At 49.9% G+C, this 15,835-nt stretch overlaps 1 protein-coding gene and 1 pseudogene across 3 annotated transcripts in view; both read right to left on the bottom strand.

The window, feature by feature from the left end:
* Positions 1 to 15,835, bottom strand: part of LOC127669619 (H-2 class I histocompatibility antigen, D-B alpha chain-like) — a 450,763-nt gene that overhangs the window by 273,074 nt on the left and 161,854 nt on the right. The window lies entirely within an intron of this gene.
* On the bottom strand, positions 9,233 to 13,518 carry LOC127669624 (H-2 class I histocompatibility antigen, D-B alpha chain-like; annotated as a pseudogene).

The following is a 15,835-nucleotide window of genomic DNA, read 5'->3' as shown; positions in this document are numbered from 1 at the left end:
GGCAAGGCTAACCAATGCCACAGCATCGTCAGTGAGGACCAGCACAGAGTGGCAGGTGAACCAATGCCACACAGTGTCGTCCGTGGTCTGTTGGGTTATATTCACACCCTTTCCAAACACCAGGTGTTCTCTCAAGAGGACGTCTCTCAAGCTCTACCCAAACATCACTCACCCCTTTTCCACACACTTCCAGAAATACACCACATGTCTGCTTCAGCAAAACCATCCTCTCAGAAGACAATTCCAGGAAAACATCACACTGCCAAACTGAGTCTTCAAGGAAATCAGAAATTTCCCCTTCAGGCCTGGTTCTCCTAGCTTAGGTCCTCACATTAGCTGGCTGTTTTGCCAAAGTGCTTCTTGAACTCCACCCATGTCTGTTTTTAATAGGTAGTCTCTAATTCCATCTTCATCCCAAAGCTTTAGTCCGGGCCTTTGAAATAACAGAAAACTCTTGTCCGCTGACAGGTTTTCAAACATTGGGAATGTGGCTCAGTGATTAGAGTGCCCACCTTGTACACCACAGGCCCCGGGGTCAAATTCTCAACACCTCCATAAACAGGGTGGTTGGCACCCAGGCCAGGATGGTGAGGTGACTCAGGTAGAGGTGCTTGTCATGAGGTCTGACCACCTGGTGTCAGTCCCCCAAAACCCACATGGAAAGAGAGAACTGGACCCCCAAGATTGTCTTCTGACTCCCCCGCCCCCAACACACACACCACAGCTGGGGAGTGCCCTCATTGACACACCACACACATAAAGCAACAGTGTAAATACATAACACGTAAGATAGTTTAAAATCTCTGTGATCACCCTTGCATGGGTTTCCCTTCAATCCTCCTGGCAGCTTCTCATCACAATGTGGGTTTTAGACACAGGAAAATTTCCCCAGTGCAAAGTCTGAAGGAAAACTGGATACAACTTATACATATGTGTCGTTATACATACGTGTTCCCATGTCCTTCTACATGAAACCATGGTGATTACTTTTTCATTTTTATTGCACTGATTTAATAATCATGTGCAGGGATGTGCATGTCATGATGCTTGTGTGAGGCTCAGAGGATAACTTACAGGAGTCAGGCCTCTCCAGTCACCACGTGGCTTCCATGGATCAAACTCAGGGCACCAAGCTTGGTGACAAGAACCTCACACGCTGAGCCATCTCGATGGCCCCTTGGAGACCATTGGGTTTGAATGTTCCCTTTGGAAAGTTGCTTCAATCCTGGACTTGGCACATACAAGGGGTGCCCACCATGGCTTTAGAAAAGGTGTTTCCTGGCCAGAAGGGCACCAGCATTGCCTTGGGTGACTCTGGAGAGCCAGGCCTTCTTGCTCAGGTCCCACCTGTGGCAGTGTCAGCTGCACCTGTGAGAGGCCAAACCTTTACATTCAGACTCCATTTTAGAGAACTAGAACTCAGGCAAACTAACAGCCCGGTTCCTAGCATTAGTTTCCAAGTTACCTCTCAACAAAACACGAGCCTAGCTCCAGTATCTAGGCTTACCCGCAACAGGACCTGTGTGCCCAGGTTACACCCCAACAAAACTGCACCCCCAGTTTACAAACCCATCCTCAATCTAACAACCACCAATGCAGAGGGAAACAGAAATTAAGTTTATGATGTGACTCCCAGCACCAGCCAATTTCCTTCCCAGTTAGAGGCTTGCACACTCACCCCCTGCTTGCTGCTCACTACAAAGCCTCGCCCCTGTCTCCTCATCCCCAAAACTGTCCTACACAACACTGTGTGCTGGCCTGAGCTAGCTCTTATAAAAAGTCCCTACTGTGATTCCATCGGATCAGCTCCTGTCTGGTTTTGGGGATCGCTAACGTTTCCCTGGCCCTATAACTCAAGATCCCATGTTTGCCCTGAGAGCTTGGGTGTCACTGTATTAGTTACTGTGGTCCTGTGAACAAGATGACCCCCATACTCTTGGTCACTTGAATACTTAGTTCCCAGTTGGTGCTGTTTGGGGAAGCTTAGGAGGTGTGGCCCTGCTGGAGGAAGTATGTCACTGGGGGCGTGGTTGGAGGTGTGAGCTCTCAGCTACTCCTGCTGCCATGCCTGGTGTTTGCTGTCATGGTGGTGATGAACTCTTAACTCTTTGAGACCCTAATCCCCAGTTAAACCTTCTGTTAGTTCCTTGGTCATGACGTTTTATCACAACAACAGAAAAGTAACAAATACAGTTCCCTTTTCCATCACTGTGGCTTAATATCTGACAAGGCACAGCTTATGGAGAAAGGGTCTATCCTGAGGTATTGTGGTCCATAACGCTAAATCCGTTACAGTGGGGCAGGCCCTTCCTTCCTGCTCCAGCCTATGGGCCACCTCAGTAAATGCCCCACAGAAGCTGTCCAAAATGGCAGGTCCTATTAAAATGGAGGCTGCACTACATCTCCTCAGCCTGCAGGCCTCACAGGAGCTGTCCATGGTGGCGGCACCTCTCCAGTCCCCTCCAGTCCCTCCAGTCCCCTCCAGTCCCAGAAATGGCACCATAGCAAAAACCAGCTGCATCCAGGAAGCACTTCCCACTCTAGGCCATGGGCCTGATGTCAGGGAAAGGGGGATGGAAAGAAACCCTACCAATTCCTGAGGAGAAAAATCCCATGACAGCGATGTGGCTCAGCCTGGCAAGGGTGTATAGGAGGAGCTAGACAATTTTTTTTTGTTTTTGTTTTTGTTTTTTTCAAGACAGGGTTTCTCTGGGCCTGAAACCAGGTCTGTTGGGAACCAGAGAGCTTGGCTCAACGCCCCCAGCTGAGCTGTTTGCACAGGTTTCTTGAGAGTAAAACATCCTGTGGCTTAGCTTGATTCCTGCCTTCCTGCCAGGTGTGGTACGGACTTCCCAGGTGCCTGACCTATGACTATAATTGATTTTTCCTGTTCCCTTCCCTGGCCTCTAGTATATAAGTCACATACGCACTGGAGAAGTGCGCATGCACCCTTTGACATCATATCAGGCCAGGTCATCGTCTCGATCCTATCATGAGCCCCTTCGTGGTGGTCGCTGATTGGTGCAGGTTTGGATATAACTGAGGAAGTGGGCTAGGATCGGGGGCTTCTTGATGTAAGGTTTCCTGAATAAACTGCGTTGAGAAGAGTCTCCTGTGTCGTCTCCTTATTCTGCTGGATGGATTTGGTGGCGACACAGGTCCTCTGGAACAGCAGTGAGCATTCTTCACCTCTGAGCAATCTCTCCAGCTCCATGATTTTACTCAGAAGTGACACCATCTTTATTTTTATGCTGTGGCTCTCTGTGATTCTTTTCTCTGCAGCACAGGGCCTCACTCAGGCCTGAGCCCCTAACTACCCTGCAGAGAGGGTGTGAACAGGAGAAGCCCTGGGTCCCTCAGGGTCACAGAGTCCAAGAGAAGGAGCTTCCCACACTGTCCCCACAGTGCTCAGTCTATGCAAATACTACTTTAATAAATCTACTTAAATGCCTTAACCTCTCCTAGCTCACTGCCCAGCAGAGGGAGTGGAAAGGAAGGGTTAATAGGGCAGAGGAGGGTGTGCACCTGTTTAGAAATAGTTCTTTGGAGCGAGTCCACTCTGCATTGTCAGGATATCAGCAGATGAGTTCACATGAGTCAGCAATGGGAGTTCAGTCCAGAAGAAACTCTGAGGCTCTACCAATCGGCCTGAGTCTGCAGAAGCAGGAAGAAGCTGCTGGAACTCACCAGAAGCTCTTTGGTTCATTTCTCTCTACAAAGTCATGACAAACAATCAGCAAAGAAGGCAAGGCTAACCAATGCCACAGCATCGTCAGTGAGGACCAGCACAGAGTGGCAGGTGAACCAATGCCACACAGCATCGTCCGTGGTCTGTTGGGTTATGTTTATACCCTTTCCAAACACCAGGTGTTCTCTCAAGATGATGTCTCTGAAGCTCTAGAAAAACATCACATTCCCCTTTTCCAGGCAGCTTCCAGAAAAACACATGTCTGCTTCAGCAAAATCATCCTCCCATAAGACAGTTTCCAGAAAAACATCACACGACACAACAGAGTTGGCAAAGAAACCAGAAATTCCCCCTTCAGGCCTGGTTCTCCTAGTTTAGGTCCTCATATTAACTGGCTGTGTTGCCAAAGTGCTTCTTGAACTCCACCCATGTCTGTTTTTAATAGGTAGTCTCTTAATTCCATCTTTATCCCAAAGCTTTAGTCCGGGCCTTTGAAATAACAGAAAACTCTTGTCTGCTGACAGGTTTTCAAACATTGGGAATGTGGCTCAGTCATAGAGTGCCCACCTTGTACACCACAGGCCCTGGGTTCAATTCTCAACACCTCCATAAACAGGGTGGTTGGCACCCAGGCCAGGATGGTGAGGTGACTCAGGTAGAGGTGCTTGTCATGAGGTCTGACCACCTGGTGTCAGTCCCCCAAAACCCACATGGAAAGAGAGAACTGGGTCCCCAAGATTGTCTTCTGACTCCCCCAACCCCAACACACACACCACAGCTGGGGAGTGCCCTCATTCACACACCACACACATAAAGCAACAGTGTAAATACATAACATATAAAATAGTTTAAAATCTCTGTGATCACCTTTGCATGGGTTTCCCTTCAATCCTCCTGGCAGCTTCTCATCACAATGTGGGTTTTAGACACAGGAAAATTTCCCCAGTGCAAATTCTGAAGGAAAACTGGATACACCTTATATATGTGTGTCCTTATACATACATGTTCTCATGTCCTTCTACATGAAACCATGGTGATTACTTTTTCTTTCTTTCTTTCTTTTTTTTTTTTTTTTTTTTTTTTTTTTTTTTTTTTTTTTTTGGTTTTTTCGAGACAGGGTTTCTCTGTGTAGCCCTGGCTGTCCTGGAACTCACTCTGTAGACCAGGCTGGCCTCGAACTCAGAGATCCGCCTGCCTCTGCCTCCCAAGTGCTGGGATTACAGGCGTGCGCCACCACCACCCGGCTACTTTTTAATTTTTATTGCACTGATTTAATAATCATGTGCAGGGATGTGCATGTTGTGATGCCGTGTGAAGCTCAGAGGATAACTTACAGGAGTCAGGTCTCTCCAGTCACCACGTGGCTTCCATGGATCAAACTCAGGGAGCCAAGCTTGGTGACAAGAACCTCACACGCTGAGCCATCTCGATGGCCCCTTGGAGACCATTGGGTTTGAACGTTCCCTTTGGAAAGTTGCTTCATTCCTGGACTTGGCACATACAAGACTTGCCCACCATGACATTAGAAAAGGAGTTTCCAGGCCAGATGGGCACCAGCATTGCCTTGGGTGACTCTGGAGAGCCAGGTCTTCTTGCCCAGGTCCCACCTGTGGCAGTGTCAGCTGCACCTGTGAGAGGCCAAACCTTTACATTCAGACTCCATTTTAGAGAACTAGAACTCAGGCAAACTAACAGCCCGGTACCTAGCATTAGTTTCCAAGTTACCTCTCAACAAAACACGAGCCTAGCTCCAGGACCTAGGCCAATCCCCAACAGGACCTGTGTCTCCAGGTTACACCCCAACAAAACTGCACCCCCAGTTTACAAACTTGTCCTCAGTCTAATGACCACCAATGAAGAGAGAAACAAAAATTAAGTTTATGATATGACTCCCAGCACCAGCCAATTTCCTTACCAGTTAGAGGCTTGCACACTGACCCACTGCTTGCTGCTTACTACAAAGCCTTGCCCCGATAGATATTCAGGTCTCCTCATCACCAAAACTGTCCTACATGACACTGTGTGCTGGCCTGAGCTAGCTATTATAAAAAGTCCCTACTGTGATTACATCGGATCGGCTCCTGTCTGGTTTTGGGGATCGCTAACATTTCCCTGGCCCTATACCTCAAGATCCCATGTTTGCCCTGAGAGCTTGGGTGTCACTGTATTAGTTACTGTGGTCCTTTGAATAAGATGACCCCATATTCTTGGTCACTTGAATACAGTTGGTGCTGTTTGTCAAAGCTTAGGAGGTGTGGCCCTGCTGGAGGAAGTATTTCACTGGGGGGCGTGGTTGGAGGTGCAAGCTCTCAGCTGTTCCTGCTGCCATGCCTGGTGTTTGCTGTCATGATGGTGACAGACTCTTAACTCTTTGAGACCCTAATCCCCAGTTAAACCTTCTGTTAGTTCCTTGGTCATGACGTTTTATCACAGCAACAGAAAAGTAACAAATACAGTTCCCTTTTCCATCACTGTGGCTTAATATCTGACAAGACACAGCTTGGGGAGAAACGGTCTATCCTGGTGTATTGTGGTCCATAACGCTAAATCCGTTACAGTGGGGCAGGCCCTTCCTTCCTGCTCCAGCCTATGGGCCACCTCAGTAAAATGTCCCACAAAAGCTGTCCAAAATGGCAGGTCCTATTAAAATGGAGGCTCCACTACATCTCCTCAGCCTGCAGGCCTCACAGGAGCTGTCCATGGTGGCAGCACCTCTCCAGTCCCCTCCAGTCCCCAGCAGCCCCACAGAAATGGCACCTTAGCAAAACCCAGCTGCATCCAGGAAGCATTTTACACTCTAGCCCATGCGCCTGATGCGAGACAAATAAGGGATTAAAAAACAAAAACCTACCAATTCCTGAGGAGAAAAATCCCATGACAGTGACGTGGCTCAGCCTGGCAAGGGTGTATGGGGGGAGCTAGACAATTTTTTTTTGTTTGTTTTTTGAGACAGGGTTTCTCTGTGTAGCCCTGGCTGTCCTGGAACTCACTCTGTAGACCAGGCTGGCCTCAAACTCAGAAATCCGCCTGCCTCTGCCTCCCAAGTGCTGAGATTAAAGGTGTGCACCACCACTGCCCGGCTTAGACATTTTTCTTAAATAATCAATTGGAACCTTGACAGAACACTCTCTCTCTCTCTCTCTCTCCCTCCCTCTCTCTCTCTCTCTCTCTCTCTCTCTCTCTCTCTCTCTCTCTCTCTCTCTCTCTCAGCGTGGAAGAGCCTCTAAGAAGGAACTCCAGGTAAGTGATAGGAATTTCCTCCTTGGGCTTGCAGGAACAACAGAAGCAACTGGCAGGACAAATCTAGGAAAAGCTAAGGAGCCATCTTGGGTTTGGAGGAGCTCAAGGGAAATGTAGACTTGCTCAGAAGAATGACACAGATAGAGATTTCTAAAGAGCTGACAGTTTAGTTGCAGAATCAGGCTTGTAATAGGCATCTCCTATATAGTTAAGAAAATAAAGGTTCGTTGACAGGGTTTTACCTCAGTTTTTGCCTCCTGTGTCTTCAGGGCTATAAGCCTAACTTCATTTAAATGGTTACAGCCTATGAGTGGGACTTTGTTCTCCTGCAATACAGAGCCGTCCACCATGCAGAGCAACAACAGGCCTATGAACGGGACTTTAAGGCAGACTATGCTGAATACAGCATCCATCATGCCCAAGTCAGGGCTGCAAGCCACAAGTCCACAGAGCAGGCAGTGGAGAGGAAGAGACTTAGTCCAGGAGTGTAAATGGTTCAGGAAGCCATACCCAAGTTTCAGGAGAGAGAAGCATTGCTGTTCTTGAAGTGACAACTTCTGTTTTCTGTGGAAAGTCAGTTGTGTCAAATGAGGTTTTGCTGAAGCAGACACAGGTGAAAGGATGTTTTGCTGAAGCAGACACATGAAAGGACACCTGATGTTTAGAAGGAATGTAAATAAATCCCAACAGAGAGTAGACGAGACTGCATGGTATTGGTAAGCCTTACCATTGTTTATTGGTCATTGTTTCTCAGGACTCCATAGAGACAAATGCATCAAAAATCTTCTGGTGATGTTCTGGCGGCTTCTTGATGCTTTTGCAGCCACTGATTTGCAGAGTGAAGGGAAGTGTCTGGATATGTCAGCTGGTACAGGCTCACGTGGAGTTTTGCTAAGACAGAGTCACGTGGTGTTGTGCTAAGGCAAGACTCCTGTAGGACACGTGATGTCTGGGGACAGTGTAATAGGACGCAGTGTAAGTGATGGCGGGCTCGCATAGCTGGCTCTGCAGCGCTTTGTTGGTCTCAAGTCTTCATCTTCGCTGGTCTTCACTCTGTTGAGAGAGGCACCGCAGAGAACTTCTCCTGGTGTCTCCTGCTGACTCAGGCTGATTCAGTGGAGGCCTGGCTGTCTCTGCTGGGTCATAGCACAGCTGATGATTCCTGTTTGCTATCCTGACACTACAGACCTGGACTGCTGGGATCCTGACAATTGGAGATTGAAATTGTTCCATGGAAATCTTTCTAAACAGCAAACAGCTGAGCCTCCTGGCTTCTTCTGCATCGAGCTGCCCTTGCTGATTCTTGTGAACTGAACTGCTAATATCCTGACAGAGTAGATTCCATTTGCCCCAAATAACCATCTCTAAACAGCTGCACTTCCCTGTGTTAACATATCCTTTCTTTTCCATGACTTCTGGTGGGTGACAGATAGCAGGGAGGTTAAGCATTTAAGAACCATTATTAAAAATAGGTTCTGAAAAATCTAAGCCAATTATCTTAGCTGTGGATGTGTTCCTGAGAGTTCGACAGAAAATCACATCCTATGCCTGAGAACCACGGAAAAGACACTGGAGAGAAGGAGAAGCAGACATCACCACAGTGGCAGGGGACAGGGCAGCTTCAGGACGGCATCATTAGTAGCTAAAGCAAGTGGGTGGAAGAAATGTAGTGTGACCTATTTTGTGCACCCACCCAGCACACTGAAGGATCCCCACTTGAGTCTCTGAGCTTTAGCCCTCGAGATTCACAATCCTGAGGACAGGACAAGGCTCTGTCCTTCCCTGTGTCCTTGTGATGACAGACTCTCCGCATGTGCTTACAGTGATGGAGACAGCAGAGCCTGGAGTGACCCAGCCACGGAGTGACCCCATCACAGATAATAACTGTCTGAGCCCGACTCGGCACAGCTCTGTTCACACTCAGTTCCCACAGCCTCACTGTCTCCCACCAGATACACACAGCATAGGGACACAGTTCTGGAAGGTTATGCACGTCATTTATTTCTTTAAAAAAATTTATGAATTCTCAATGCATGAAATTGAGAAGCAATCAAAGCCCTCAGGTCATGATGTGAACAATCAAGTTCACATCCAGATTCTTATTCTCAGTGTGGAAGTGAGGAGCTGCAGCTCAGGGCAGCATGGAGCTGACAGGATGCAGATGTCCCCCAGTGTGTGGCTGGACCAGGAAGGTTGGCTGTGGAAGGGAACACAGGGCAGTGCAGGGACAGGGTCCTGTGTGCAGGGCAGGCTGGGCTCCACAGTTCTTCACATTGAGCCCCGAGGCTCACAGGGAACATCAGACACTGTTGTCTAGAGAGAACTGAGGGCTCGGGTGTCACAGGAGAGACCTGAACACACTGGCTGTCACTCAGTCCACTCCAGGCAGCTGTCTTCATGCTAGAGAATGAGAGTCATGAACCATCACTGTGAAGTCAACATCCCAACAACCCACAGCTCACAGGATTTTCTGGGAGTCCCTGAAACCCAATCATCTCCACATTGCCCCTCCCCAATCAGACCCCAGAGTGTCACCTTTACAATCTGGGAGAGATACATCAGAGCTCTGGGAGCCGTCCCTGCCTAGGGTACAACAAAACAAATGTATATGTACATGTATGTATTCATATCACGGTACAACTCAGGCCCCCAGAAGATTTCTCTGGAGGAGCTATTATGGATTCCCAGAGCTCCCACCATCTCCAGCTTCACTCCAATGGCCCCAGGACAATCCTGTCCCCACACTAACCTGGAGCTGGAGCATAGTCTCCTCCTTGTCCACCTGTGAGAAGGAAAGCTGTGAGAGCTCAAGGAAGATCTTGACACTAGGAAGTTCCCAGAACTGACAGCAGACCCAGGTGGAGACAGTAGCAATGAGGGTGTGGCTGTGTTTCCCATTGATGGGCAGAGCACACTTCTAAAGGAGGCTGAGAGAAAACCCAGACCCTGCTCTTTCCTACCTCTGTTTCTCCTCCTCTTCATCACAAAAGCCACCATAGCTCCAATGATGGCCACAACTCCAAGGACAACCAGAACAACAATGACCACCATGATAGAGTTGGTGGATTGAGGAGGCTCTGGGAAGGAGAGAACAGGAAAAGGGTCATGACCCCAGCTCTCAGCCCTGATCTGCTCAGGGTCTGCAGAAGGCTCCAGCTTTCCCTGACACCCACACCCTCCTTACCCCATCTCAGGGTGAGGGGCTCAGACAGCCCCTCATGGTGCACATGACATGTGTAATTCTGCTCCTTCCCAAGAGGCACCACCACAGATGCCCACTTCTGGAAGGTTCCATCCCCTGCAGGCCTGGTCTCCACAAGCTCCATGTCCTGGGTCAGCTCCTCCCCATTCAATTGCCAGGTCAGGGTGATGTCAGCAGGGTAGAAGCCCAGGGCCCAGCACCTCAGGGTGACATCACCTTCAGATCTGGGGTGATGGGTCACATGTGCCTTTGGGGGATCTGTGTGGAAGATGTAAGAAATCCCACAATTAACAAGACACACTAAAATCTACACAAGACACAGTTAAATCATGATGACCCTGAACTATGTGTCTGTTTGACAATTTGACTGTCATTGCACTAGTGACCTGCAGGCAGAGCTGGTCCCCTCAGCACAGAACTGCACATGTTCCTGGGGGACTCAGAAGCTCAGAGGGAATCCACATGAGCCAGTGGGTCAGCATGGTCGTCCGTATGTGATGTTCTATAGAATGAGACAGGTAGTCAAAGTATGGAAGATGGAATGGAAAATAAGTAATGTAATATGTGCTTGAGTTCATATCAAAATTAGAAATTAGGGTTTAATGCTACGGCAAGGGTGCCACCACTGAGACTCAACCCTGTGGCCATCTTGCTGACCAGCATAACTGTCAGTCCAAGTGAGCAGCCATCACACAGTGTGCAGCAGAAATGTGGTGAACCTCTGACACTCAGCCAGAGAAAATGACTCCCAGTCCCTGCCTCTGGAGGACAAGGCACAGGTGTGTCACACAGGATCCCTGGAGTGTGCTGTGGACCCCAGTGCAGCACTCACTGAACACAGCAGGCTCACAGGGTGTGAGGATCTTCCCTCTCACTCCAGCCCTGGATGGCAGAAGACCGTGTCTCTCAGAGTCCAATTCCTCATTCACTAGGGGAGCACTGTAACTTGTGGGAGCAAAGGAAGAGCAGGGGGGTTCTGGATGTTTAGTTCTGACAGGAAACAGTCTAAGTTCACAAAAATCTCCCTTTTAAGGGAACCCTGATTTACCTTGTCTAATTATTTATGTTAGCAGTCTCCTCTGGCACCCGTGGAGACTGACACAAATGATAATACAATGACATGAAGAAACAGGGTCACTGCAGTGCAGACAAAACCTGAATAGAAACAAAATAACGCCCTCAAAAATAAATAAATAAATAAAAAGCCAGGCGGTGTTGCACACCTGTAATCCCAGCACTCTGGGAGGCAGAGGCCGGCAGATTTCTGAGTTTGAGACCAGACTGGTCTACAGAGTGAGTTCCAGGATAGCTAGGGGTACACAGAGAAATCCTGTCTTGAAAAAAAAAATTCAAAAAACAAACAAACGAAAAAAAAAACCAAAAAAACAAAAAGAAAGAAAGAAAAAGAAAAAAGAAAGAAAAGAAAAAAGAGAAAGTAAGAAATAGGGCGGTGGTGGTACACACTTTTAATCCCAGTACTTGGAAGGCAGAGGCAGGTGGATTTCTGAGTTCGAGGGCCAACCTGGTCTAGAGTGAGTTAAAGGACAGCCAGGGCTACACAGAGAAACCCTCTCTTGGAAAACCAAACCAAGAAGAAAGAAAGAAAGAAAGAAAGAAAGAAAGAAAGAAAGAAAGAAAGAAAGAAAGAAAGAAAGAAAGAAAGAAAGAAAGAGAGAGAGAGAGAGAGAGAGAAAGAAAGAAAGAAAGAAAGAAAGAGAAAGAAAGAAAGAAAGAAAGAAAGAAAGAAAAAGAAAGAAAGAAAGAAAGAAAGAGAAAGAGAGAGAGAGAAAGAAAAGAAAGAAAGAAGAAAAGAAAGAAAGAAAGAAAACAAAAAAGAAATTCCACGATTTATATTCCTCCAGGGTCCCCCATAAGGGCTCCTGTGACCACTCACCACTGTAGGAATAGATAGAGTTGGGTTGTGGAAGGGATGCAAACCCCCCACAGACAGGACGGGATCTGTGAGAATCTATTCTTTGGAAAGTTCTAGAAACTGGGGAACCAGCCTAGTGTAGGGGAGTCCATGTCTCCCATCAGGTAAAGGAGACTTCTGGTCCTGAGGTGTGAGGGCTGACACACTCAGCATGACAGGAGTCCGTGTCCACAGTGGGTGTGGGCAGAGAACCCGGCCTGGGAGAGGCCATGGCTGATGGAGGCTACAGGCTGGCAGCTGTTATGTTGGGAAATTCTCTCCTTCCCTCCTGACACAGCCTGGGCACTGTCCAGGAAGGAGGCTGAGCCCTGGGAGAGGGAGTGCAGTCACTGTGATGAGGATCAGGAGACCCAGGGACACTGTCTCCCCTCTGAGACAGGGGCATCGCCCCAGCTGAGGGTTTCTTCTTCCCCAGGACTGAGCCCCAGCCCGAGGGCAGAGGGAGGAGCTGCCCGCGGCCCCTGCACCTGTGCGCAGCAGCGTCTCCTTCCCGCGCTCCAGGTATCTGTGGAGCCACACCACGCACTCGCCCTCCAGGTAGGCCCTTTTTTCCTCTGCTTCACCAGCCTGCTCCCACTTGCGTCGGGTGATCTGCGCCGCCATGTCCGCCGCCGTCCACGTTTTCAGGTCTTCGTTCAGGGTGATGTAATCGCGGCCGTCGTAGGCGTACTGCTGGTACCCGCGGAGGAGGCTCCCATCCGACCCCACATCACAGCCAGACAACTTCTGGATTGTGTGAGAGCCTGCAGGACCCCGCGGTCAGCCCCGCCCCTGCCCCACCCGCGGACTCCTCCAGACTGAAAGGGAAACCGGTCCCGGGTCGGTTCTGCTCCTGAACCTCGGACTTGGGACCCGGGACGTCTCCGGCCCCTGTGTCGGGACGTGGAGGGGTCGTGACCTCCGACCCGGGGTCACTCACCGGCCTCGCTCTGGTTGTAGTAGCCGCGCAGGATCCTCAGGCTCACTCGGTACCACTGCTCATTGCCCTTGGCTCTCCGAGTCTCCCGCTCCCAATACTCCGGCCCCTCCTGCCATATCCACCCCCTGCGCGGCTCCATCCTCGGATTCTCCGCGTCGCTGTCGAAGCGCACGAACTGCGTGTCGTCCACGTAGCCGACTTCCACGTACCGGGGCTCCCCGAGGCCGGGCCGGGACACGGCGGTCTCGAAATACCGCATCGAGTGTGAGCCTGGGGGCGGCGCGCGGTGAGACCCCGACCTCCTCCCGGGACCCCGGGCGGGCGCGCGGGCCGGGAGGGGAGCAGGGCGCGGGGCTCGGGACGCGGGTGGAGAAGGGGCGGAGGGTCCGGTGGGCGACACGGGGACGCGGCTTCCCCGGTGCCGCCCCGGCCCCTCCCCGCAGCGTCCGTTTCCCTCCCGACCCCGCACTCACCCGCGCGGGTCTGGGTCGGGGCCAGGCGGCCGCCAGCAGCAGGAGCAGCGTGCGCGGCGCCATCGCCCCCACCTGGCCTTGGCCTGCGTGGACTTTATAACCAGCGCCCGCGGTGACGCTGGTTGGTTCCCCAAGATCGCGTCACCCAATGGGGGCGAGAGCTGCTAGTGCGTCATCAGTGTGCGGGCAGAAGGACCCAGGTTTAGAGCAGAAGTGAAACTGAGGAGATGGGGAATCCCCAGCCCTGGGTTTCTCCACCCCTGACCTCGCAGCCTGGAGACCAAGACTTTGCCTGAACCCTGTTCTGTGGACAGAGCCCTGTTTGTCATGGTGTCTCCGAGTTCTGACCCAGAAGCTGTCAGCGAGAAGAGACAGACTCTCTGTGTCCTCTCCTCCACCCTTCTTACTTCTTCCCAGAAGTTAGACCGTGGAGTCTTCTAGAAAAGCCACTTCCGGGAATACAATGGCGACCCAAGCGGTTGGGGATGTAGTGGAGATGCTTCTCCTTAAAATAGAGGCACTGGGCTGTAAGCCCCACACGGACCCCACAGAGCAGGCTCTGTTCACCTGCAGTGGGTGACTCACACTTCCAAACCTGAGTGCAGGACTCTCACCTGTAAAGAGGAGACCTTGCCTCTTCCCTCAGGATCTGTCTTCTCAGCTTCGGGCTTAGACTCAGACTCCTTGTGTTTCTTCCCAGATGAAGCCTCTGTGGCTCCAGATGGATGTGTTTTATTTACAAGGATCTTCTTTTCAGTCCTGAGATTATCTGTGTGGACCTGGTTCATTTTCTCGGCACCGTAGAAACATCCTCATGTCCACTGGGAAGAGGGTTTTGATATCAAAAGGATTATACATTTTATGAATCACCCCATTCTCCACGGTCCGTTCCAAGGTTCTCCAATGTTTATCCAAATGAAGTTAACTTTAGGAACGGTAGGGTGGTGGATATCTGTAGTGTGGGATATCCCACGCACCCCCCTTTAAAACTCACAGGACAATAGGGACATCCCCCATAGGTATTAACGTCCGTGAGGCATGATGGGTCTGATTGTCAAGAAAGCAAGCAAAGGACTCAGCACAGGAAGTGGCATTTGGTGTCTAGGGATGATAATGTCTCTGACATCCTGCTCTTGAGCAGTCTCCAGTCCTGATTATCTGCTTCTTTCCCTGCTATGTTTCCGGGACACTAAACAAGCTCAGCGTGGTCTTAGGGGGAGTGGGGCTCGCTGGAGAAGCAAGGTGGTAAGCAGGGTGTAAACAGCCATGGGAATGACAGAAGGAGCCTTGCTGGGGTGGGGGTGGGGAGAACGGTGGCATAGGGCTGTACCAATGAGAACATAAATGTCCTTCCAGGTGACTCAGTTCTGTGCCCTCGGATGCCTGCATGGTCTCCCTTTGTTTTCTCTGTGATCCCCAGGCATGCCATCTTTCTTTCTTTCCTTTTCCTTTTTCTTGTCCTTTTCCTTTTCCTTTTTGTTTTTTTTTTTTTTTTTTTTTTTTTTTTTTTTTTTGGTTTTTTTCGAGACAGGATTTCTCTGCATAGCCCTGGCTGTCCTAGAACTCACTCTGTAGATCAGGCTGGCCTCGAACTCAGAAATCCACCTGCCTCTGCCTCCCAGAGTGCTGGGATTAAAGGCGAGCACCACCACTGCCCGGTGCGTGCCATCTTTCTGACTGGCGGGGTCTGGTCAGACATTGCAGGCTGGTACCCAGACAGGGTGAGGTTTATTGTCTATGAATAGCTGAAGTCCTGACTGGTGTCTCAGCCAGTTTCAGAGCTGTTTCCTTGTAGAGGGACAAGATTCATGTTTTGTTTTGTTTTGTTGCTCTACTTGTTTTCTTCCTACATTTTTTGCAGACAAGATTTTTAGATCTCCCCTGGTCAGATCTCATATTTATTAATTTTGAAGGAACCCATAACTTTCCTTCTCTTGTTGAAACAACAGCAAAACTTCTCCCTGAGCTCAGCACACTCCTTCCTTCCACTGTGCGGTCCTCACATACGAACGCTGATCAGATGCAGCAGACCTTTCTCAACAACTCCATTTTTTTTAACGGTTGTGTTCCCTGCCTCTAGACCTATGAGCAGACTTCAGAAAAAGTAGATTCCATGATGGAGGTAGAGTGTGTAGTGCATGAGGAGGAGCCCTGCACCTCTGTGCACACATGTAAGGAGCCTGACAAGTTCGCTAATTCATTTAAGCAGAAGTCTGGGGAATGTGTGTGGGAAGGGATTGTGAGGGTGTGGGATAATGGTGGAGGGAACATTAAACTGGGTCAGGCTGAGTTTTTGAGTAGAGATCCAATGAAGTAGCAAAGACCAGCTACAGCTCTCTCTGTGAGTCCCTGGCTGTTCCGAAACTCACTCAGCACACTA

The sequence above is a fragment of the Apodemus sylvaticus genome, chromosome 19 (genome assembly GCF_947179515.1).
Source record: "Apodemus sylvaticus chromosome 19, mApoSyl1.1, whole genome shotgun sequence".
Lineage (NCBI taxonomy): Eukaryota > Metazoa > Chordata > Mammalia > Rodentia > Muridae > Apodemus > Apodemus sylvaticus.
This window is presented reverse-complemented; position numbering and strand designations above follow the sequence as displayed.